At 40.2% G+C, this 23,398-nt stretch overlaps 1 protein-coding gene across 2 annotated transcripts in view; it reads left to right on the top strand.

The window, feature by feature from the left end:
* LOC137627820 (zinc finger protein 26-like) overlaps positions 1-23,398 on the top strand; it is a 142,787-nt gene that overhangs the window by 42,500 nt on the left and 76,889 nt on the right. The window contains exon 2 of one of the 2 annotated variants that reach the window (XR_011041229.1): positions 15,901-17,760. The exons of the other annotated variant lie outside the window; for it this stretch is intronic. The gene's annotated coding sequence lies outside the window, so the exon portion shown is untranslated. Of the gene's footprint in view, positions 1-15,900; positions 17,761-23,398 lie in introns of those variants that run through there. 2 annotated transcript variants of the gene reach the window in all.

Raw genomic sequence — 23,398 nt, 5'->3', positions numbered from 1 at the left:
GCAAGGAGCTGTTGGCGGTTCATCTGGCCTTGATAAACTTCAAGTCCCTCCAGCTTAACAAGGTGGTGGAGGTGGACTCCGACAACACCACAGCCTTGGCTTACTTCTCCAAGCAGGGAGGGACTCATTCGAGGAAGTTGTTCTAGATCGCAAGGGACCTCCTCATCTGGTCAAAAGATCGAAAGCTCACGCTGGTAACGAGGTTCATTCAGAGCGATATGAATGTCATGGCAGATCGCCTCAGCCGGAAGGGTCAGGTCATCCCCACAGAGTGGACCCTTCACAAGAATGTTTGCAGCAGACTTTGGGCCCTGTGAGGTCAGCCAACCATAGATCTGTTCGCTACCTCGATAACCTAGAGGCTCCCGTTGTATTGTTCTCCGATTCCAGACCCAGCAGCAGTTCACGTGGATGCTTTTCTGCTGATTGGTCCCATCTCGACCTGTATGCATTCCCGCCGTTCAAGATTGTCAACAGGGTACTTCAGAAGTTCGCCTCTCGCAAAGGGACACGGCTGACGTTGGTTGCTCCCCTCTGGCCCGCGAGAGAATGGTTCATAGAGGTACTGCAATGGCTGGTCGACATTCCCAAGACTCTTCCTCTAGGAGTGGACCTTCTACGTCAACCTCACGTAAAGAAGGTACACCCAAACCTCCACGCTCTTCGTCTGACTGCCTTCAGACTATCGAAAGACTCTCAAGAGCTAGAGGCTTTTCGAAGGAGGCAGCCAGAGCGATTGCCAGAGCAAGGAGGACATCCACTCTCAGAGTCTATCAGTCTAAATGGGAAGTCTTCCGAAGCTGGTACAAGGCCAATGCAGTTTCCTCAACCAGTACCACTGTAACCCAGATTGCTGACTTCCTGTTACATCTAAGGAACGTAAGATCCCTTTCAGCTCCTACGATCAAGGGTTACAGAAGTATGTTGGCAGCGGTTTTCCGCCACAGAGGCTTGGATCTTTTCACCAACAAAGATCTACAGGACCTCCCTAGGTCTTTTGAGACCTCAAAGGAACGTCGGTTGTCCACTCCAGGCTGGAATCTAGACGTGGTCCTAAGGTTCCTTATGTCATCAAGATTTGAACCTCTCCAATCAGCCTCTTTTAAGGACCTCACATTAAAAACGCTTTTCCTCGTGTGCTTGGCAACAGCTAAAAGAGTAAGTGAGATCCACGCCTTCAGCAGGAACATAGTTTTCACATCTGAAACGGCTACATGTTCCTTGCAGCTCGGTTTTTTGCTAAAACGAGCTTCCTTCACGTCCTTGGCCTAAGTCGTTCGAGATCCCAAGCCTGTCCAACTTGGGGGGGAACGAACTGGAGAGAGTACTTTGCCCAGTTAGAGCTCTTAGGTACTATCTAAAAAGGTCAAAACCTTTACGAGGACAATCAGAAGCCTTATGGTGTGCTATCAAGAAGCCTTCTCTTCCAATGTCTAAGAACTCAGTTTCTTACTACATCAGGCTTCTGATTAGGGAAGCACATTCTCATCTGAAGGAAGAAGACCTTGCTTTGCTGAAGGTAAGGACACATGAAGTGAGAGCTGTGGCTACTTCAGTGGCCTTCAAACAGAACCGTTCTCTGCAGAGTGTTATGGATGCAACCTATTGGAGAAGCAAGTCAGTGTTCGCATCATTCTATCTCAAAGATGTCCAGTCTCTTTACGAGAACTGCTACACCCTGGGACCATTCGTAGCAACGAGTGCAGTAGTAGGTGAGGGCTCACCCACTACATTCCCATAATTCCATAACCTTTTTAACCTTTCTCTTGAATACTTTTTATGGGTTGTACGGTCGGCTAAGAAGCCTTCCGCATCCTTGTTGATTTGGCGGGTGGTCAATTCTTTCTTGAGAAGCGCCGAGGTTAGAGGTTGTGATGAGGTCCTTTAGTATGGGTTGCAGCCCTTTATACTTTAGCCACCTAAGAGTCGTTCAGCATCCTAAGAGGACCGCTACGCTCAGTAAGGAAGACGTACTTATTAAAGGCAGAGTAATGGTTCAAGTCGACTTCCTTACCAGGTACTTATTTATTTTTTATTGTTATTTTGAATAACTAATAAAAATGAAATACGGGATACTTAGCTTCTTTGTTAACATGTATACTGGTCTCCACCCACCTCCCTGGGTGTGAATCAGCTACATGATCATCGGGTAAGTTTAATATTGAAAAATGTTATTTTTATTACTAAAATAAATTTTTGAATATACTTACCCGATGATCATGATTTAAATGACCCGCCCTTCCTCCCCATAGAGAACCAGTGGACCGAGGAGAAAATTGAGGTCTTGTTGACAAGAAGTACTGGAGTACCTGACCACAGATGGCGCTGTTGTGTACACCCCCACCTGTATAGCGATCGCTGGCGTATCCCGACCGTAGATTTCTGTCGGGCAACAGAGTTGACAGCTACATGATCATCGGGTAAGTATATTAAAAAATTTATTTTAGTAATAAAAATAACATTTTGGTCAAGTTTCCAACTTTAGCATCTTTTATGGTGACAAGACTCTGGTAACATCTAAAGTGTTTTTGAAGTCTAAATGAGAATTTGTTGTAAATCATGCTCATGTATTATCTATGGCTTTTACCCCTAGCCATCAGTCTCGGGACAGAGACAGGCACTTGTTTGTAGTTATGGATCATGTCTTTTATATCGTACACCTGTAACTACTGGTGATGTCACTGCTACCTCTTGCTTCATCATCAGAGTTGGTAATTCTAGCAAATTGTCTCCTAGCAGCCATTTCCATGGCATCAGAAGATGGACTTTTTCTCAATTTTAATGAGTTCTTTTCTTGTGCAATACTCTGGCAGTCATAGAACACCTTCTTAAAGGGTGGAACTGGATGCAGAATAAGTTTATGAACTTCAAAGTATAGCTTTGGAATTCTGAAGGGCTTATTTTGGTAGATGGGATTAAAATTAAGTAAAAATGAGGTAGTTTTGATATTTAGGTAGTTAGGAGAGAAAAGAAATTGAATCGAAACATTGTATCAGTTTATAATTTATTCATTCACTGTTAAGTTCTCTAATGAGACCACTGAATTGCCTTTTAAGGTTCTTAAAGGTTTTTATGAATGATATGTTCTTAAATGTGAACTGAAAATATGATAATAGGTAAATTTGAAGAGATTGGAGATCTTGGTCAGTTTTGACTGTAGGAAGAGGATGAAAAGCAGCAGACATCGAGAATAACCTTAGGGACCCACTACAATGTATTGTGCAGAGTATAATACTATGTACACTTTATAGGAGGCAAATTGAGCATTGTCAGCTGTTAGCTTTTGCTCTGCATTTTTATTGAGCTGGCATCACGATAGCAGTCATTGCTATACATCATTAGCACCTTCTAGAAATGGGTGATTACAACACTGAGTCCAGACTGAGAAAGTAGTACATGTCATTGCATTTTCCAAATTTATAGAGCTGAATAGGGCAATAGAGAAATCCCTTGGAAATCCTGTTATTAGAAGTCATAAAATCTATCGTATCTGAAAATTTCTTAATATATCAGGTTGAAGATCCATTGAATTTTTTTTTTTCAAGGCTTGACAAAACATGGGACTATTTTATAACTTCAATTTTTTATGTATCAGTATTAAATGGTTTCAACAGTGAATAATTGCTATATTTTTTAGTATGTTCATTGGAAACTACATTATTTGTTATTTTGAATTAGATTGAATTTTATCCCATTTACCGGTTAACTTGTGAATTTTAACTAAGAAATACTTGGTTTTTTTTTCTTTTTTTTTATATATATATCAAGAAACTTACCAAGACATTAGATATTCATCCAGTTTGGAAAGTGTGGTATGGTAAATACATACAATGAACTTTTTAGAGGAGAATGTTTTTCATATTCAAGAAAAATCTTATTTTCCTACACAGGTACACACCTTTTTCCTTAGATAGGAGTATTCTTTCAGCGAAGCTAGATACAGCTATTAAAACTTGTGATGAGGGAGCAGTAGTTAGCTGGGTGGTGGTGGGTAATCCCTGGCTCACAGGCCACTGGGCTTCTTGTTGTTTTCAGCCGCTGGATAGGTCAGACATACTTCGTGTCCTCGTTTGACTGTATTAATCTATTTCTTTTAGTTAAATGTGTCGGTAGATGTTTGGTACGAGGGGTATTAAGAAGAAAGGATTTTACAGTTACAGTATTATTATTATTATTATTATTATTATTATTATTATTATAACTAGCTGAGCTACAACTGTAGGCGGAAAAGTAGGTTGCTATAAGTCTAAGGGCTCCAATAGGAAAAAATTGCACAGTGAGGAAAGAAAATATATAAACTACAAGAGAAGTAATGAACAATTATTATAAAATATTTCAAGAATAATAACAATATTAAAATAGATTCTTCTTATAATAACTATAAAAGCTTAGAAAAAAAAACAAGAGGAAGAGAAATAAGATAGAAATGTGCCCGAGTGTACCCTCAGGCATGAGAACTCTACTCCAATAACTATAGCGATTACAGTTGGCTGTTCAAATCTGCCAATGTCCTCGTTCTTGTTCCTATTAGACAGCATTCCTGTTTGCTATTTATTCCTTCGCCATTATGGACTTGTGACGATGATGGCAACGTAATCCTGAGGAGGTTGGTATTCCTTAGACATGAGTGTTCTCTTTTTGGAAACGCCGATGACATGCCACTGGGTTTTACCGTCTCCTCTTGGGCTACCTGTTGAAGTGTCGTCATCAACACAGAAGGCAAATTTCAAATTCCTACTCCTTCTCTCCATCATCCTTGTTAGAGAGTCTTCATGTCCACTTTTATAAAAAAAAAAAGTAGATGTCATCGAGGAAACCCAAAAAGTCCAAACAATAGGAGTTTTGTATCTTACCATTTCTCTCGCAGAAGGAAGCCTGTGTGACAATGAAGAAGTGGAAAAAGGCAAAAATAGGGCTCCCTCTTCCATTGAATGGTTCCCTTCTAGGGTCCAGGCCCTTCAAAGGCTACTATGCTGAGAACTCCATTGCAGCTTGTGTTGAAGAAGACTGCAACCCACAGGTTCAGGTAGCACGTTCAGTATCTTTTCCCCTAGAAAGGCACTGACAACGCTCCACACTTTCTTCCTCAACTAGGCCAATCCAAGCCGGGGAGTAGGGGAGAGGGGGTCGCAGAATTTGGCATTTCCTTACTACATGAGCCGCAAGTAGTGGTATGCTGATCAAGACGTTGAGAAAGTGAAACTGATATGAGCATGAAAGGGGTGGGGGTGAGTATCGAGACGATTACTGTTCCCTCCAGCCAATGACACATCGATGACTTGTCCCCTAGTGGAATAAGCGGAGGCAGTGAAAGAACACGCTCAAAGGCATCTGAGAACGTTCTCCAAACAGCTGCAGTTGACTTTTCTAAATCGAGGAGTCAACGAGGAACTGGAAACCGGTCATCAAATTGTTGAACAACTATTCTCCAGACACCATTCAAGATGAAAATGGCAAGTGTTGTGCAGTCCATCATAAGGAAGAAAGACCTCTTTATTCCTGTTGAACTGAAGGATACATTTGTGAATTCAATATTTATGTCCTCCAGGAAGGTTTTCCACTAAATAAGAATAAAGTACTGTACTGTATTTTTCAAAGAATCTTATTAATTGTAATTACTATGCCTGGTTTTTAGAAAGGATTGGGTGTAATTATTTTTTATGTTAAGTGTGTTTCTAGGGTATGTACAAATCAATTTGTAGGATGAAAATCCAACCTTCATCGAAAATGCTTGTATGACCGATCTCTTGGAACCAGATAAAAAATTAAGGTCAAAATTGGAGTTCAGTGGTCTATCGGGTGGGCGTGCTTTCCCGCCACCCTCCAGCTATGTACTGGCACCTTGAAATGATTTTTAACAGCCAAAATAAACAGAAGAGCAAGACTTATAAAAGGTGTCCCACCTAGAGAAAGGATCACCCCTATACTAATTGATTTACACTGGCTGTTGTGTAGAGCGAGAATTCAATTTAAGATATGTACAATAACCCACTAAGTTATAAGAACCGGTTGTTCAAAATATTTAAGAGAATTGCTACATATTACTTTAAAATTTGTAATTTCAAAGGAAAACCCGTTGTTTTGTATAGAATTTCTCTCATATTAAATTGGTACAAAATATAGTGTGTGTCCATTTAGGTAGTATTTTTCAATATAATTTAGATAATTTTTTTATCTATTAGCTGGATGAATGTACGACCATGATGTCAGTCCCATTAATATGTAAATAAAAGAATCCTTGTTAATTATGTTGAATAAGATCAATAAAGACTGCAGTGAAGAATATGAAAGAATTGATCTTAAGTTCATTTATTCCTCTTGTTGGTGATTGTAAATGCTTGTATGTTTCCAGTGACATTTTATTTTTGTCCATGATCTTCAGTATACTGTACTGTTTTTCATGATTTACTTTAAATAAGATATTACACAGAAGGGCCCTGTATAGCCTTGCTGGGGCCAGCGTCAGGCTGTATAGCCCAAATTCATAAATCCAATCTATAAAGATGTTTAATCTTAAGAAAAAATATTTCCTGTGCATTTATAGTATGCCAGCAGTACAGTGATTGAAGAAGTAATCAAGTGTTGTACAGTAAACCTGTAGGTGTGATTAGGAGTATATTCAAGTACCTGTACAAAGGCAGTTTGAAAACCGTGAAATTGCGTTGTCCATAGTAATTAAGTCGATCATAATACAGTATACGGCGGAAGAGAATTTATCATGGAATCAAGTGTTGATGCACTTGGTAGGAATCCATCCTTGCAAGAGATCGTTTATAGCTTATTGTAGTTTACGGAATATTGTACTTAAGAAAAATACCTAGATATTTTACAAGTTTTAGTCACCATTAAATGGTATTTAAGTGACTCATCCAATATTAATTTGCTCTAAGCTAGCAAAATTTAGCTTGTGGGACAAAAAATAAATTTTTAAATATTCTGGCTTTATAATTAGCCCTTTCCAGGTCCTTGCACTTTCACTGTTAGGTATACTGTAGGTATACATTATTTTTTTTTGTTTACATAGAATTATATCCTGGCTGCATCTGTACGTGTGGCAGGAAGCAACCGTTCCTATATTTCCTCAGGCATGGCTATTCTCTCCTAATTTTTCTAACTCAATGAAGACAAACTGTAACAAGGTTGCAGATATTCTTTGAAATAACTTTTGTATCTGCCCTGGAAAGGAACGTTGAGATCTTTTGTTCTCATCTGTATTTATTCTTGGTGTTAATATACAGCTCTTTACTATTCTTTATGGCCCATTTGTCTCCAGAAGAGATTTTATTTGGCTCCTTAAGGCTGGTATTTATCAAGTTCCTTGACAGCACTATAGATGATAGCACCAGCAAAGCAGTTCACTCCTTTTCAAGGTCTCAGTCCAATAGACAGTAATTTGCTCTCCCAATAACAATCTTGCGTAAGAGGAGCAGAGAATTACATATGTTCTAGAATGTCATAGTCCCCTTATAAGGAAAGTTATAGTTTTCAATATTAATCTTACCCGATAATCATGTAGCTGTCAACTCTGTTGCCGACAGAAATCTACGGTCGGGATACGCCAGCGATCGCTATACAGGTGGGGGTGAACACCACAGCGCCATCTGTGGTCAGGTACTCTAGTACTTCTTGTCAACACCACCTCAATTTTTCCTCTGTCGTGCCTCCGGCTAGACCTACATGGATACGCTGTTGATTCTGGAGTTATTGCTCACGATTTGGTGATGTATTTGCTCTAGAGTTTAGCCTTCGCTATTCAGGAAGCTATATCATTAGCTTAGCAAGTTTTTGGAATTAATTTGATTTAATTTTTGATTTAATTTTGGTACGAAGAGAGTATGAACTCTCTTTCACTTTTAAATGGCCGACCCTTCCCTTAGACGGAAGTGTTGGTGTCGAAGAGAGTATAGACTCTCTTAATTTTGCTTAACAAAGTTATAGATTTATTTTATATCTCTCCGCCTTTTATAGGCCTCTTTGATTAACTTCCTTTTATTATAAACTTATTAAAATTAATTTTTATATTTGTTTATATTCGACCTTTCCTAATAGTAGGCGGTCTTTTCTTGGAACCGAAGTTAATTAACTTTGAGCCCGTCATTTCGTTTTTACCTGTTAACATATTATGCTATTTTAATGTTTTTGAAAGAATTTCTTTGATAGTCTTGTACTGTTTTCAAAGTTGAACTAACGTTTTGTTTTGTCTCTGCAGTTGTTGACGTTCAGAACGTTCAACTTGCGCTCTATCGTTACGATAGAGAGAGAGTCTATCACGGTGTCACGTTGCAGTAAGAGTAAACCGATTCTAGCGTTTTGTTCATTCTTTCTTAGCTTAAATGGTTCTATTCTAATAAAGGAACTTTTTATTTGGGAAACCTTTCAGTTTTTTTCCTTTAACAATAATATGTTTTAACGATATATATAATTGGGCTCTTCTCTCAGGTGCTAAGTCAAGAGAGAGAGAGAGAGAGATAGAGACGGAGGGAGAGAGAGGAGGATAAACGTTTCGTTCAAGCGGGTAACGTTGTTATCGTTTTTGCTCTTCTCCCTAGTCTCTTTAGGGGAAGAAGGTAAACGTTTCTAGAGTTTTATTCTTGTTCTCAGACTTTATGCGGTGAGAGATTTTAAACGTAGTTTATTTGATCTAGTGTTTAATCTCTTTTCCAGCCACTGAATTATTTATCTTTCATTATGTTTTTCTGTTACATTGTAATACTGTTTTCGCAATTACTAACTTTTAATGAAGGATAGAATTGTGTGTTTCAGGTACAAACCACTTGAAGTTTCGAGTTCAGTGAAATAAGTGCAAACAGAAAATCAAAAGTGATACAGTGATAAGCGCAAAGTGTTACAGTGTTGCGTTCGAGGGTTCGTCTGTTCGTGCCAGTTGTTCGCCTAGTCTGGGACCTCTTACAAGCTCCCAAGCCCAGGGGAGAAGTAATGTCGAAGGACTTATGGGTTCAGCAGGCCTTGATCGACGAACAGACGTTTCCCTCCGTGGTTTCGGGTGTAACCAACTCACGTAGCCGACGTGATCACCCCACCCACACAAAGACGAGAGAGCCCATTTATTCCTCGTCTGCGGAAGAGGTTTCTCGCAGAAACCATGGACCAAATCTTGCAGCTTTTAAGTGCAAGTCGGTCCCTTCCGCGCAAGTCCAACTCCTGGGTGGTGCCATTAGCACTGGGTCAGTTCGGACTTGCTGCAGTACGACAACTGCACACCTCCCAGAGAGGCAAGGTGGTATCGCAACAGACAGTAACTCCGTCTGTTGCCGCACCAGCTGTTTTAGACCCTCAGTTTCAACGGACAGTAGCTCCGTTTGTTGTTGTCTTTCTTAAACTCTAGTGGTCTATGCTGCTGACAATGCAGTCTCAGCTTGCGGTGTTGATGCAGGAGTTTCAGGCAGAGAAGGTTAACACACCTCCTCCTGCGAGCGCTCCTCCACCTCTACGCAGTCCAGCCTGCCAGACGTATGATATTGAGGTTCCTCAAGCTACCTCCATGCGTGAGCTGCCGCATTGGGAGTTGCCAGATACCAGCTCTGTGCAGCAACCTCCACTTTCCTTGAGGCAGGAGCCTCTTGCCACGCGGCAACCTCCTCAACACTTGAGGCAGGAGCCTTATGCTTTGCTGCAACCTCCTCTACCCTTGAGGTAGGAGACTCATGCGTTGCGACTACCTCCTCCATCCTCGAGGCAGCTACCTCTTGCGGTGCGACAACCTCCACCATCCTCGAGGCAGCAACCTCAACGCCACCTCTGCGCAGTCCACCCTGCCAGACGTATGATGTTGAGGTTCCTCAACCTACCTCCACGCGTGAGCTGCCGCATTGGGAGTTGCCAGATACCAGCGCTATGCAGCAACCTCTTGCGTTGCGGCAACCTCCACCATCCTTGAGGCAGCAACCTCAACTCTTGCGGCAGCCACCTCCACTCTTGAGGCAAGAACCTCAACTCTTGAATGGGCTCTCGTGGCATGGTTGGTTTCGACCTGGCCTTTCATTAGAAGGGGCTAGCGTTCGATCCCAAGTATGAGGTAGAAATTTATTTCTATTTGAACACGATGTTGTGTTGATATTTATCCATATTGACTCATTAGGGGTAATTTGAATGAATTACTACCAATTGTGTCACGTGGTGGCCCGGGGAAATCTGGTAAAACTCGCTGGTGAAGAGACTGATGTCTCACCAGGTAAATCCTCGGACAGCTATATTAGTGTCAGGTTCAGATTTCTTTAAAAAGTCCTCCTCAAACCATGAGGCAAAAGCCTCATGCTATGCGGCAACCGCCTCAACCCATGAGGCAGGAGCCTCATACTATGCGGCATCCTCCTCAACGCATGCGGCATAAGCCTCATCCCTTGCAGCTTGAGCCTCATCCCATGCAGCATGAGTCTCATACCATGCAGCATGAGCCTCATCCCATGCAGCATGAGCCTCATCCCATGCAGCATAAGCCGCACGCCATGCAACATGCTCTGCTTACCTTACAGCATGCTCTACATACAGCATGCTCTGCATACCTTACCGCATGCTTCTCAGTCACACATCTTTGGTTGTTGCCAACTCACTAGACTGTCAAGCAGTTTCATAACGTTGCCTTCTAGTCTGCTGCTTTTGCACCAGTGAAACCCTCACTGAGAGAACTTAGCTTTTCTCGGATATGGTTCCTGTAGATGAGAAAGTGCTATTCTCCCTCCTTCTGATTTTCCCTTGAGGACTCTGTCATTTGGAGAGGAGCCTTTAGCTGCTTAGCCTCCTATGGACTTTTATTTAAGCATAGCATGCTTCCAGGGAGGGTAATGGTTCCACTTCAGTCGCTAACCCCGTCTGTTACCACACCTGCTCCCATAGACCTTGAGCTGTGTTGCAAGACATGCAGTCCAAGCTTAGCCCTTGTTAGAGGTTTTTTTGTTTACGGAGTCTGTGTCACTGGGAAGACGTTTAACAACCAGCAGAAGTGTCTTGTTGTGACGCAGTGCGGCAACCTCAGCAACCCGATAAGGAGTTGTCTGTACGACCCAGACAGTCTAGACAGCTTCGGGTTGTCACTGTACTTCCTCGCTTCCCCATGGTTGACAGTTCACAGACTGTGCAGCAGTACCATGATCTTGTGTCCGGCTCCGTCAGACGACTAGCTTTTAAGAGCTCCCACAAGTCGTCGCTGTCTGGAGATTCTCAGATGGACTATGGATCTGACCAAGGAACTGGGCCTCCTGGTCAATTTTGAGGAGTCCCAGCTCGTCCCATCCCAGACCATTGTCTACCTGGGTATGGATCTTAAGAGTCGAGCTTTTCGGGCTTTTCCGTCGGCCCCAAAGATATACTAAGCCCTAGATTGCATCCAGAGCATGCTGAGAAGGAACCGATGCTCAGTCAGGTAGTGGATGAGTCTAACAGGGACACTTTCATCGCTGGCACTGTTCATCGAGTTAGGGAGACCCCACCTCCCCCCCTTCAGTATCATCTAGCGGCTCACTGGATAAAGGACATGACGCTAGAGACGATCTCAGTTCCTGTTTCCGAAGAGAGGAGGTCTACTCTCACGTGGTGAAAGAACAGCTTTCTTCTCAAGGAAGTCTACCTTTGGCTGTTCAGAAACCCGACCGCCGTCTCTTCTCTGACGCATCAGACACGGGCTGGGGTGCGACTTTGAACGGACAGGAATGCTCGGGAACATGGAATCAGGAGCTAAGGACACTTCACATCTATTGCAAGGAGCTGTTGGCGGTTCATCTGACCTTGATAAACTTCAAGTCCCTCCAGCTTAACAAGGTGGTGGAGGTGGACTCTGACAACACCACAGCCTTGGCTTACATCTCCAAGCAGGGAGGGACTCATTCGTGGAAGTTGTTCTAGATCGCAAGGGACCTCCTCATCTGGTTAAAAGATCGAAAGCTCACGCTGGTAACGAGGTTCATTCAGGGCGATATGAATGTCATGGCAGATCGCCTTAGCCGGAAGGGTCAGGTCATCCCCACAGAGTGGACCCTTCACAAGAATGTTTGCAGCAGACTTTGGGCCCTGTGGGGTCAGCCAACCATAGATCTGTTCGCTACCTCGATAACCTGGAGGCTCCCGTTGTATTGTTCTCCGATTCCAGACCCAGCAGCAGTTCACGTGGATGCTTTTCTGCTGGAATGGTCCCATCTCGACCTGTATGCATTCCCGCCGTTCAAGATTGTCAACAGGGTACTTCAGAAGTTCGCCTCTCGCAAAGGGACACGGCTGACATTGGTTGGCTCCGCTCTGGCCCGCGAGAGAATGGTTCATAGAGGTACTGCAATGGCTGGTCGACATTCCCAGGACTCTTCCTCTAGGAGTGGACCTTCTACGTCTACCTCACGTAAAGAAGGTACATCCAAACCTCCACGCTCTTCGTCTGACTGCCTTCAGACTTTCGAAAGACTCTCAAGAGCTAGGGGCTTTTCGAAGGAGGCAGCCAGAGCGATTGCCAGAGCAAGGAGGACATCCACTCTCAGAGTCTATCAGTCTAAATGGGAAGTCTTCCGAAGCTGGTACAAGGCCAATGCAGTTTCCTCATCCAGTACCACTGTAACCCAGATTGCTGACTTCCTGTTACATCTAAGGAACGTAAGATCCCTTTCAGCTCCTACGATTAAGGGTTACAGAAGTATGTTGGCAGCGGTTTTCCGCCACAGAGGCTTGGATCTTTCCACCAACAAAGATCTACAGGACCTCCTTAGGTCTTTCAAGACCTCAAAGGAACGTCGGTTGTCCACTCCAGGCTGGAATCTAGACGTGGTCCTAAGGTTCCTTATGTCATCAAGATTTGAACCTCTCCAATCAGCCTCTTTTAAGGACCTCACATTAAAAACTCTTTTCCTCGTGTGCTTGACAACAGCTAAAAGAGTAAGTGAGATCCACGCCTTCAGCAGGAACATAGTTTTCACATCTGAAACGGCTACATGTTCCTTGCAGCTCGGTTTTTTGCTAAAACGAGCTTCCTTCACGTCCTTGGCCTAAGTCGTTCGAGATCCCAAGCCTGTCACACTTGGTGGGGGACGAACTGGAGAGAGTACTTTGCCCAGTTAGAGCTCTTAGGTACTATCTAAAAAGGTCATAACCTTTACGAGGACAATCAGAAGCCTTATGGTGGGCTATCAAGAAGCCTTCTCTTCCAAGGTCTAAGAACTCAGTTTCTTACCTATTCAGGCTCCTGATTAGGGAAGCACATTCTCATCTGAAGGAAGAAGACCTTGCTTTGCTGAAGGTAAGGACACATGAAGTGAGAGCTGTGGCTACTTCAGTGGCCCTCTAACAGAACCGTTCTCTGCAGAGTGTTATGGATGCAACCTATTGGAGAAGCAAGTCAGTGTTCGCATCATTCTATCTCAAAGATGTCCAGTCTCTTTACGAGAACTGCTACACCCTGGGACCATTCGTAGCAACGAATGCAGTAGTAGGCGGGGGCTCAGCCACTACATTCCCATAATCCCATAACCTTTTTAACCTTTCTCTTGAATACTTTTTATGGGTTGTACGGTTGGCTAAGAAGCCTTCCACATCCTTGTTGATTTGGCGGGTGGTCAATTCTTTCTTGAGAAGCGCCGAGGTTAAAGGTTGTGATGAGGTCCTTTAGTATGGGTTGCAGCCCTTTATACTTCAGCACCTAAGAGTCGTTCAGCATCCTAAGAGGACCGCTACGCTCAGTAAGAAAGACGTACTTAATAAAGGCAGAGTAATGGTTCAAGTCGTCTTCCTTACCAGGTACTTATTTATTTTATGTTATTTTTGAATAACTAATAAAATAAAATACGGGATACTTAGCTTCTGTGTTAACATGTATGCTGGTCTCCACCCACCACCCTGGGTGTGAATCAGCTACATGATTATCGGGTAAGATTAATATTGAAAAATGTTATTTTCATTAGTAAAATAAATTTTTGAATATACTTACCCGATAATCATGATTTAATTGACCCACCCTTCCTCCCCATAGAGAACCAGTGGACCGAGGAAAAAATTGAGGTGGTGTTGACAAGAAGTACTAGAGTACCTGACCACAGATGGCGCTGTGGTGTTCACCCCCACCTGTATAGCGATCGCTGGCGTATCCCGACCGTAGATTTCTGTCGGCAACAGAGTTGACAGCTACATGATTATCGGGTAAGTATATTCAAAAATTTATTTTACTAATGAAAATAACATTTTTTTAAGGAAGTATTAGTTATCAAAGTACAACTAGATGTCATTATTCAAGCTTTTAATCCTACTTTACCAGTGAATCCTCATCTTGAACTGAATATGTGTGCAACCCTGATACGTTTGGTTACATTAAAACCAAGTCTATCCTTGCTCCCTTTGTCCTTCTAAAAGCAAGAAACTTTCAATGGAAAGCTCTGGCAAAACACCCCAAAGAAATGTAGGCAGTGCCTTTGCAGCACTCCTTTGGCCTCTACCTGGACTCGCTATATATCCATCTATTTTACCTTCATTCCTGGTTTCTTTATTCCATCTTGCTGTCCAACCTCTTCTAACTTTCACTTCAAAATGTAACTACAAGGTTTTCCCATTTGCTCTTGGGCACTGTATGGCCTCACAGAACCCAGCCCAAGGCTGTACAGACCAGATTCATAAATCCAATCCACTAATCCCCTAAAGGGAGGTAGTGCAATTAGTGCACCTCATACAGTGTCTAAGGGTCTTTCGCAGTGTTCCTTTAGACCCTAGCTGTAGTTGCATTGTATCCTTAGGCTATACCACCATTCCTGCTTCTTCTCCTCATCTTATACAGTATTTGATAGTAAGTACAGTACTGTATAACCAAAGGGTTCAAGCGCTAAATGGTCTCGCAGGTACCAGTGTTGTAGGCTAATACAGTTGTAACATGTTTGCCTAGCATTTGCATGGCGGCAGATCGATCCCCGCCCGAGATCGTGAGTTTAAGCTGTTTACTGGAGAGGCCACTGCTATGGTTGAGCATCATAATTGGTGAGGGGGCTTGCCCGACTGACGTTCTGGTGAGCTTCAAGTCTGATGAAACTGGAACTGAAACCCATCTTTAACCTGTAAATTCATAAATCCAATCTGATCTAATAAATCCAGAAGTAAAGCTGCAGTACTATACCATACTCTCTCTCTCTCTCTCTCTCTCTCTCTCTCTCCTCTCTCTCTCTCTCTCTCTCTCTCTCTCTTTTTTTATTTTTTTTTTTTTATTTTAAGGTATGGTCCCTCATTTGCTTTCTGGGGGTTATGACCCTTATCGGATAGCAGATACAGTATTGCACACAAAAACATAAAGCAAAATCAAAACACTCATTTTAGAATATGGGTGTGTAGATCTTGAGATATAAAATCCAAATAATTCCATAACTTTACACCTCGGCTATTGTACATTAGGATGAAAATTTAATGGTATGAGAGATAAGTGAATAATGACGTGTAACCCAGGAAACATGGGAATCTATCCCATTAGTCCACAGTACAACCAACTAACAACTTACTGTTTTCAAGAAAATGGAGCCCTGAGGGGAATTTATTTACACAAAGTAGATTTAGTTCTAAGTAATCGGTTTATTGTGAAACACACTTTTCAAGAAGTAGACTTCGGTAATGGAATTATTACTCCTCTAGCTTAAAAGAATTTATGGAAAATAAGAGGTAAAGTAGGTTATGAAATGAAAGTATATGTGCAGTATTTTATATTTGTTGAGATGCTGAACATTTCTAGCATTTACGTTTGTTGAAGGAAACGAATCTAAAATGTATAAGTGTGGTCTTGGTTACCAATAATTAAGCTTGCTATGTATTTAGCACTTCATTGTGTGACATTAAAAATTCTAAGCAACGATTGTCAGAGTTGGACAGGCTTAACTTTTTATACAAAACTGAAGAATGTCAGTGACAGTTTGTCTGAACACAATTCTTCTATTGCAGGAACGGAAGATGAGCGGAAAATCTTCCCCTGAAGAATTGCTTGTTCATTCCGACTTGCTGAATATAAGAAATGAAGAGAAAAGACTTGAATGCATAATTTGTGGGAAAAGATTTACCCAAAGATGCGGTCTGAGTCGACATATGGACATTCATCTAGGTATTAAGAAATTTGAATGTCACGTTTGTAACAAAAGGTTTGTACAGAAAGGTAACCTCAACATCCATTTTCGAAGTCAACACATAAGAGAGAAGCCATTCGAATGCTTTGTTTGTAAGAAGAGGTTTTTGCTAAACAATCAGTTGAAACGGCACATTGGCTCTCACGGGAAGATCACATACGAGTGCATTCTATGCCAAGAAAACTTTAGAGATATACAATCTCTTGAACTACACACAGATGACCATATCAGGGAAAGTAAACAAGTTTGTGGTGCGATTGAAAGTGATTCGAATAGGAAAACTGATGAAGATTGTATTGTAAGTAAGGAGAAAGAGGATGACACTTATTCAAGCATATGACAATCTTTTCTACATTGGTATCTGTAATGAAAATTATGGAAGACCATGCAATACAGTAGATATTGACAATCCAGATGAAAAGTATGCATGTAATGCAGTACTGTATGTACAATAACTACTACCTCAAAGTATATTTTGTATATCAGTTATGTAATGTAATTTTAGAGGACTAGTGGATAATATGTTCAAAGAATAGCATGCTCAAAGATGCACTTAATGTATATCTAACATTTTCTTGCCTGAAGATATTGAAATGAAACTTGTTTGTGATATCCATGGTGCAAGTTCTTTAGAGACGACTACTCTGGCCACCGTGTCATTCAGAAGTTGAGGCTGTAATCTTGTTCATTCTAAGAAAGATGTGTTTTGAAGGGCAAACTCCATTGACTTAGGCTGTGCAGCACAGACTTGCTGTTGCATCATTACTGGCCGAAGTCATGAAGAAGTGGAGATCAGAAACTTGGAGCCTTACTAAAGCCTTAAAACATAAGCTAGTTACAACTTGAAGAGCTGTGGAATTAAGATCTTATAAAAAAGCATGGCCTATTGCCTATGAGGATATGGTACATGATGAAATATTTTATAAGTAGTCTTTGCCAGAAGTACTTTCCTTATGAACCAAGTTTATGTGACAAGATTGTTCATGTATCAACCCTTTTTTTTAAACATTTTGACAAATCATGGTGGAGTTCTTTATGGGTGTAATCTTTTAAGAGGTTACTCATTGATCCAGTCATCTGATCCATCAGAAATTAACTCTTATCTATCAAAAATGAATGAGGATTAAACAAAATCCAATGAAGAATGATGAGGAAAGATATGGAAAATCTAGTTGAGGATAATTTGAAGTATGATCAATTTGTATACAAAGGAACGCTTTCCCAGATTGTGTAAGAAAGATGGGGAAAGTGAAACTTTTAGTTAGATAATTTTTACTGAATAATTGATCTTGAACAAAGATGATTGGTCTATAAAGACAGACTACAGTACTCCCATGATCTACACTGGATGGTGGAAGTAATGGTTGTCTCTAAGGTTACAATAGTATTTTACTCAAGAAGTTTTAGTTTTCTGCACGAATATGGTTTTATACTTTTTATTGGAAAAAAAAAGTATTCTTGGAAAGTCGTTTGAATCATGTATGCGAGGTTTTGTTTTTATTTTGCTTCCCTTAAAAATTTGTGACAACCAAACACCGGATAATATTGGATGAGTGAAAAGTTCTGTTCCTTCACTTAGTAAACGTATGCTTTGATTTGAATTTAATTTTAATGATAAAAATATGTTATTTCTATACTCACCTGATGTTCATACTGCTTTGTCCCTGATGCTGACTCGATATTGACGTACTGTAGCCCAAAAAAACTAAATATTTCCATTTTCTTCACTGTAAGAGGCTGCCTCTCATCCACTAATGTGACATCTGGTTGTTAAAGTTAACTGAAATCAGTCTCGACATCAAAACTAATGTCCTATCCTCTTGACCTCATCAGTCAGTGGAAGGGAGGGTGGTCATGTACTGTATACTGTATGAACATCAGGTGAGTATAGAAAAAAAAATTTTGTGAGAATTCCATTTATTTCTATGACCCTCCCCTGATATTCATATTGCTGAGTCTCACACTCATGAAGGGGGGATCATAAAAGAAAGAGATAGGAAATTTAAAGTTTTAAAAGAAAATACAGTACAGTACTTATTTATTACACCACGGTTGCCTCTTAATGTGGTGCCTTGGTTCTAAACTGTTACAGCTAAAGTTATTCTAAATACCTCTAAGACTAATTAGATTCATCCATTAAGAGAACTCAAAGATAATAAGCTTTATTGATCCCCAGCTTCTGTTATGGAAACTAATGCCCAGTAATTTTGATAAGAAAACCAGAATTCTTTTAAGATAATGATTAATGAATATTGATTTGGTAAGCCCGGATTTGCAACTAAAACTTTCCAAAGACTGATTCCCACAAAATTTCAATGATGTAGATGCACATCTAATTGGATGCCTTTTTTTCTGTCTTGAAAGCAACTCATTGTGAGCCTTTGTGACCAATCTTTTAACCAGGAAAGATAATCATTTGGGCCAAGTGGGATTAGAAACATTAATCTAAATGTCTGCAGTTTTGGCTAAATAATACTTAGACAGCCCTCACCAACTATAGAAATCTATTCTCTGTGATACAGTTGTAACTTTTGTATCCTATATTTGCCTTAAAATTATTCTTAGCTCTGAAAGCAGGAAAAAGCAATAAGATTCTCTAATGTTTCTCTAAACTTACCTTACAGGAAAGAGCTTGTAGTTCACTGATGCATTTAGCAAGAATAACATCAGAGAAACAGATATTAAACTTGAAATTTCCTATTAAAAAGATTTACCAAACATTCTAAGTTTGAACCAATTTTAGTGGTGTGACGTGTGAACATGAAGACACTTAATAGCTGAAAACGACAGCTTCTTTCAGGAAAGGAGTTTAGTCCAGTATGGTTGAGCCACATGAAAAGATTTTCCAGTCCAATTAGTTTATACTATACTGCTGAAGCAATTACTGCACTCTTGAAATCATGCTAGCTTTGAATGTTGACAAAAAAGATAAGATGAGCTTATATGGACAAGTCCTATCATTAGATAAATGGAAAGCATAATTTTAATATTTTCAAAACTAGTTTTAGTTACTGACTCAATTCTTTAACCCCAATTAAAATCAATATTCCATTGACCTATTAAGCTTATATATGGATTGTCTTTGAAACCTAAAATAGACAAACTAGAGAGCCTGGAAAAAGTCCTTGTCTCTGAGGATATTTTCAACAGCCTTCATGAAGTTTGATGTAGCATGCAGGGGTTTGGAATGGAGTGCTGTTGAAAAAGGTTGCTTGAGATGAATGGTTGATGGCAACTTCCTCGGTCACTCTTACCACAGAGACATTAGACCTGAAAACCAATCTCTGAGGCTGATAACGGCCCATCAGCCTCATACAACTGTTCATTAATACAATGTAGAACAAATTTGTCTTTTGTTGAATTAGTTTATCACCTGTTGAATCATGATGAATTGGGGAAAATGTACTGATCTCGATTCGACCAGTCCTGTATCAAGGCACCCACTTCCCATGCTAGAATACTTGGTCCTGTTGAATGCCCCACTTCTATCATAATGTCTAGAGATATTGCAAACAAGATTACATCTGGTCATCCTTACTAATTCTAAACTTCTGGAAATACTGTACATCCGGAAGATGATACCATTTGTGAGGAAGAATCTTGTTCTTTTAACTTAACTGAACTGCATTGATGATTGATATTCTTAATATATGCCTCCAGTTTGCTTAATTCAATACCATCTGCTCATCATACTATATAAAGCAAATTGCATTTGGAAAATAATCATGAAACAAAAAACGGATCCAAGCTCTTTACCTTTTATAATAGCTTTGTTATCTGACTCTTCTTGCAATTTAATTTTTTGAATCTGATCGAAGCTAAAAACGCTGAGAAACTTGTTGAAGGTACAGCTTTTAGAGTACTAAGGGATTCAATAAGTCACTATGATGAAGGACAGTACTCACTGCTTAGTCTGTAAACTATCCCATACAAAGAGATCACGAGGAAGCGACACCAAAATGGCCGTGGGCGAACCCCTGTAAGGGAACCTGAATAAGCGGCGATAAGATGATATAATTAGAAAAACCAACCCGGTAAAAGATTAAATGAGTATTGCTACCTAGAAATCCCAACCAGACAAATATAATACTCAACTTTGGAGCAGGGATCTCCAAAACGTCGGACATCTTCAAAAGCACAAAACAACACAGAGCAAAGCAAAACACGTCTGACCAACGCTGGTGCTAAGGAGGAATGAGGCAAGGGGGTGGGGAGGTGTAGGGATGGGGAAGGATAGTCGTAGTAGGAGGCAGCAGACGGGTGTAGGACGGCACCTCGTTGTTCCGGGGATGTTGATGAGGGAGAGGTCTAACTGGTGAGGGACCTATGGTCATGGTTCTATCACGCCCCAGTTTACTATACCAACACTCATAGAGTGAGCGAGCTGGGTTTATTCCTGGCATTCCATGCATCCTATTTTTCTCTGGTATATTTAGAAATAACTATGCCTTAGAAATGGTGCTATAGGAGCATTTCACTGGGCGACACAGGTTCCTCGCCCAGAAATAGATTTTCCCTTCGTTAAAATCCCTTACTTTACCCAAGCCTGTAAAATATCAAATTATGGAAACAATTGAATGAAACGACTTCATATTGCATTGGATGTAAACAACACCTGTCGTGTGAAACTGAAAAGTATTTTTCACCAACAAAATACTTAATTTCTCATTCTACTTTGTATTAAATGGAAATGATTATGCAATATTTATAATCTGATCCTAGTTATATCTAGCTACAGTATATTCCTAACATTAAAGAAACAGAGAATAGATTTAAAATTACTCTGTTCACCCTGGGTATTCATAAGAAATTAAATCCATCTTTGTCTATATTGGTAATTGCTTATTTCACCTGAAACTTTATTCAAATACAAATTTCTTTATATGTATCACTCAAGTTTTAGTTTATGGTCACATATGAATACACACTGAGATAATGCTTCTTAGAGAATTCAATTTTAAGCTAAGAGATGCAAATTTAGTCATTTCTTAGAATAATATATAATCGCCTGTTTAATTTATTCATTCGCATCTCGACAAGTTCAAAATATGGCCAAGCGAAAAACCTCTCATGTCAAAACTGCCCTTCTCTTTGTTTACCCCAAATGGGAATCTTGTCTTGTGTAAGGTAAACCTAGTTTCGTCTTGAGAATTACTAACACCTACATTAACCCTTTTAACCCCAAAGGACGTACTGGTACGTTTCACAAAACTCATCCCTTTACCCCCATGGACGTACCGGTACGTCCTTACAAAAAAATGCTATAAAAAATTTTTTTTTCATAATTTTGATAATTTTTTGAGAAAATTCCGGCATTTTCCAAGAGAATGAGACCAACCTGACCTCTCTATGACAAAAATGAAGGATGTTGGAGCTATTTAAAAAGAATATACTGCAAAATGTGCTGTGGAAAAAGTAACCCCTTGGGGGTTAAGGGTTGGAAATTTCCAAAGAGCCTGGGGGTAAAAGGGTTAATAAGAAATTGTGATGAGCTAGTGGCCAAGCCTGTAAGCAAACTATGTTCACTGTTGTGCAAATGCAACCCATCATAAATAGAGAGCCAGTGATATGCATGCTACACCATGAATTCAGAATTATATGGTTCCTACTTCAGTAAGTGGATGGATATTAGAACCAAGCTGCCTACTGGGTATTTGGTTTTATACTTTGTAATTCAAAAGTAATAAATTATTATTATTATTTATTATTATATGCTAAGCTACAACCCTAATTGGAAAAGCAGAACGCTATAAGCCCAGGGGCTCCAACAGGGAAAATAGCCCAGTGAGGAAAAGAAAAAAGGAAAAATAAAATATTTTAAGAACAGTAACAACATTAAAATGAATATCTATATAAACTATGTAAACTTTAACAACACAAGAGGAAGAGAAATTAGATATAATAGTGTGCCTGAGTGTACCCTCAAGCAAGAGAACTCTAACCCAAGACGGTGAAAGGCCATGGTACAGAGGCTATGGCACTACCCAAGACTAGAGAACAATGGTTTGATATGGGAGTGTCCTTCTCCTAGAAGAGGTGCTTACCACTGAACAATTACAGTGCAGTAATCCCTTGGGTGAAGAAGAATTGTTTGGTAATCTCAGTGTTGTCAGGTGTATGTGGACAGTAGACAATGTGTAAAGAATAGGCCAGACTATTCGGTTTATGTGTAGGCAAAGATAAAATGAACCGTAACCAGAGAGAAGGATCCAATGTAGTACTGTCTGGCCAGTCAAAAGATGCCGTAACTCTTGTGGTAATAAATGCTCTTGTTAGTCTTTGCCGATTGGATTATGCAACGGTTGTGCTGTATAAGATTTGAAAGTAAATAAGAGTGTAAGGCTCAAAGAGAGGAACTAAATAAGAGTGTGAGGCACTGAGAGAAACTCAACTTTGTCATGTGGTTTTGCAACATCAGACCCCTTACTGACCAGTGCACTAGAGCTGATAGTCAGAACTTGAGGAGTTACGCCACAGAGTTTGAAGCTGGGGCGTGAATCAAATTTCTTTCGGCCAAATAACCACTAGACTAACTTTAAAAACTATAGTAGTACAGTCAAGATTATATTATGAAGCTCATTATCTAAACCAGAAAACTCATTAATGGCTTGGTCTATTTAAGGTCTGGTGCAGCATACCTAACTTAATCCTTCTATGATTAACTACCCTAATTCCTCTGGATTTTACCCATGACTAAAAGCTTGTTTCTTTTACGTTTACAACTTTATACAAAATCGATGTAAGATCAAGTCGTCTAGATGTCATCAATCCAGTAACTCTAAAGCAGATTTGTTCTAAGAATATATTTCCTGCAATTTAACTATTCTCAAAATGAATTTTATGAATACCATCCCAACTAATGCTCAAATTGTCACACTCGTGTATGTTAATCTCTGCATGAGTAAAGTAAATTGTACAATTATTGATCAAGATAAATCATCCTTTGTAAATTGCTGCAAGGAAGAAAAAATATTTCATTCCCTTGTATTAAACATTCTCCTTTATTTATATATTGATGCCCCAGCTTGAGGCCTAAATTTTATAATGCTATCCTACCCTATCCTTCATTTATGCTGTATTCACAATATGTAAATGAGAATTACTATTCAGATCCATGTTTGAAGCTAGAAAGTATTATACATTGCTTTAAGAGACAAATTTTTCCCCCAATAACCCGGAATGTAGTTAGAAACTTTCCTTGCATTCTTGTACTTGTGTCAATAATGTAGCGATACGTCCCTGATTATACACGATACAGTATCTTCTGATAGTCGTTTCCCGGGGTTGGAACCCCGTGATACCTGACGGTAATTCTCTTG

This window comes from Palaemon carinicauda, chromosome 35 (genome assembly GCF_036898095.1).
Source record: "Palaemon carinicauda isolate YSFRI2023 chromosome 35, ASM3689809v2, whole genome shotgun sequence".
Lineage (NCBI taxonomy): Eukaryota > Metazoa > Arthropoda > Malacostraca > Decapoda > Palaemonidae > Palaemon > Palaemon carinicauda.
Note: the sequence above shows the minus strand (reverse complement) of the source record. Positions and strands in the feature narration are given on the sequence as shown.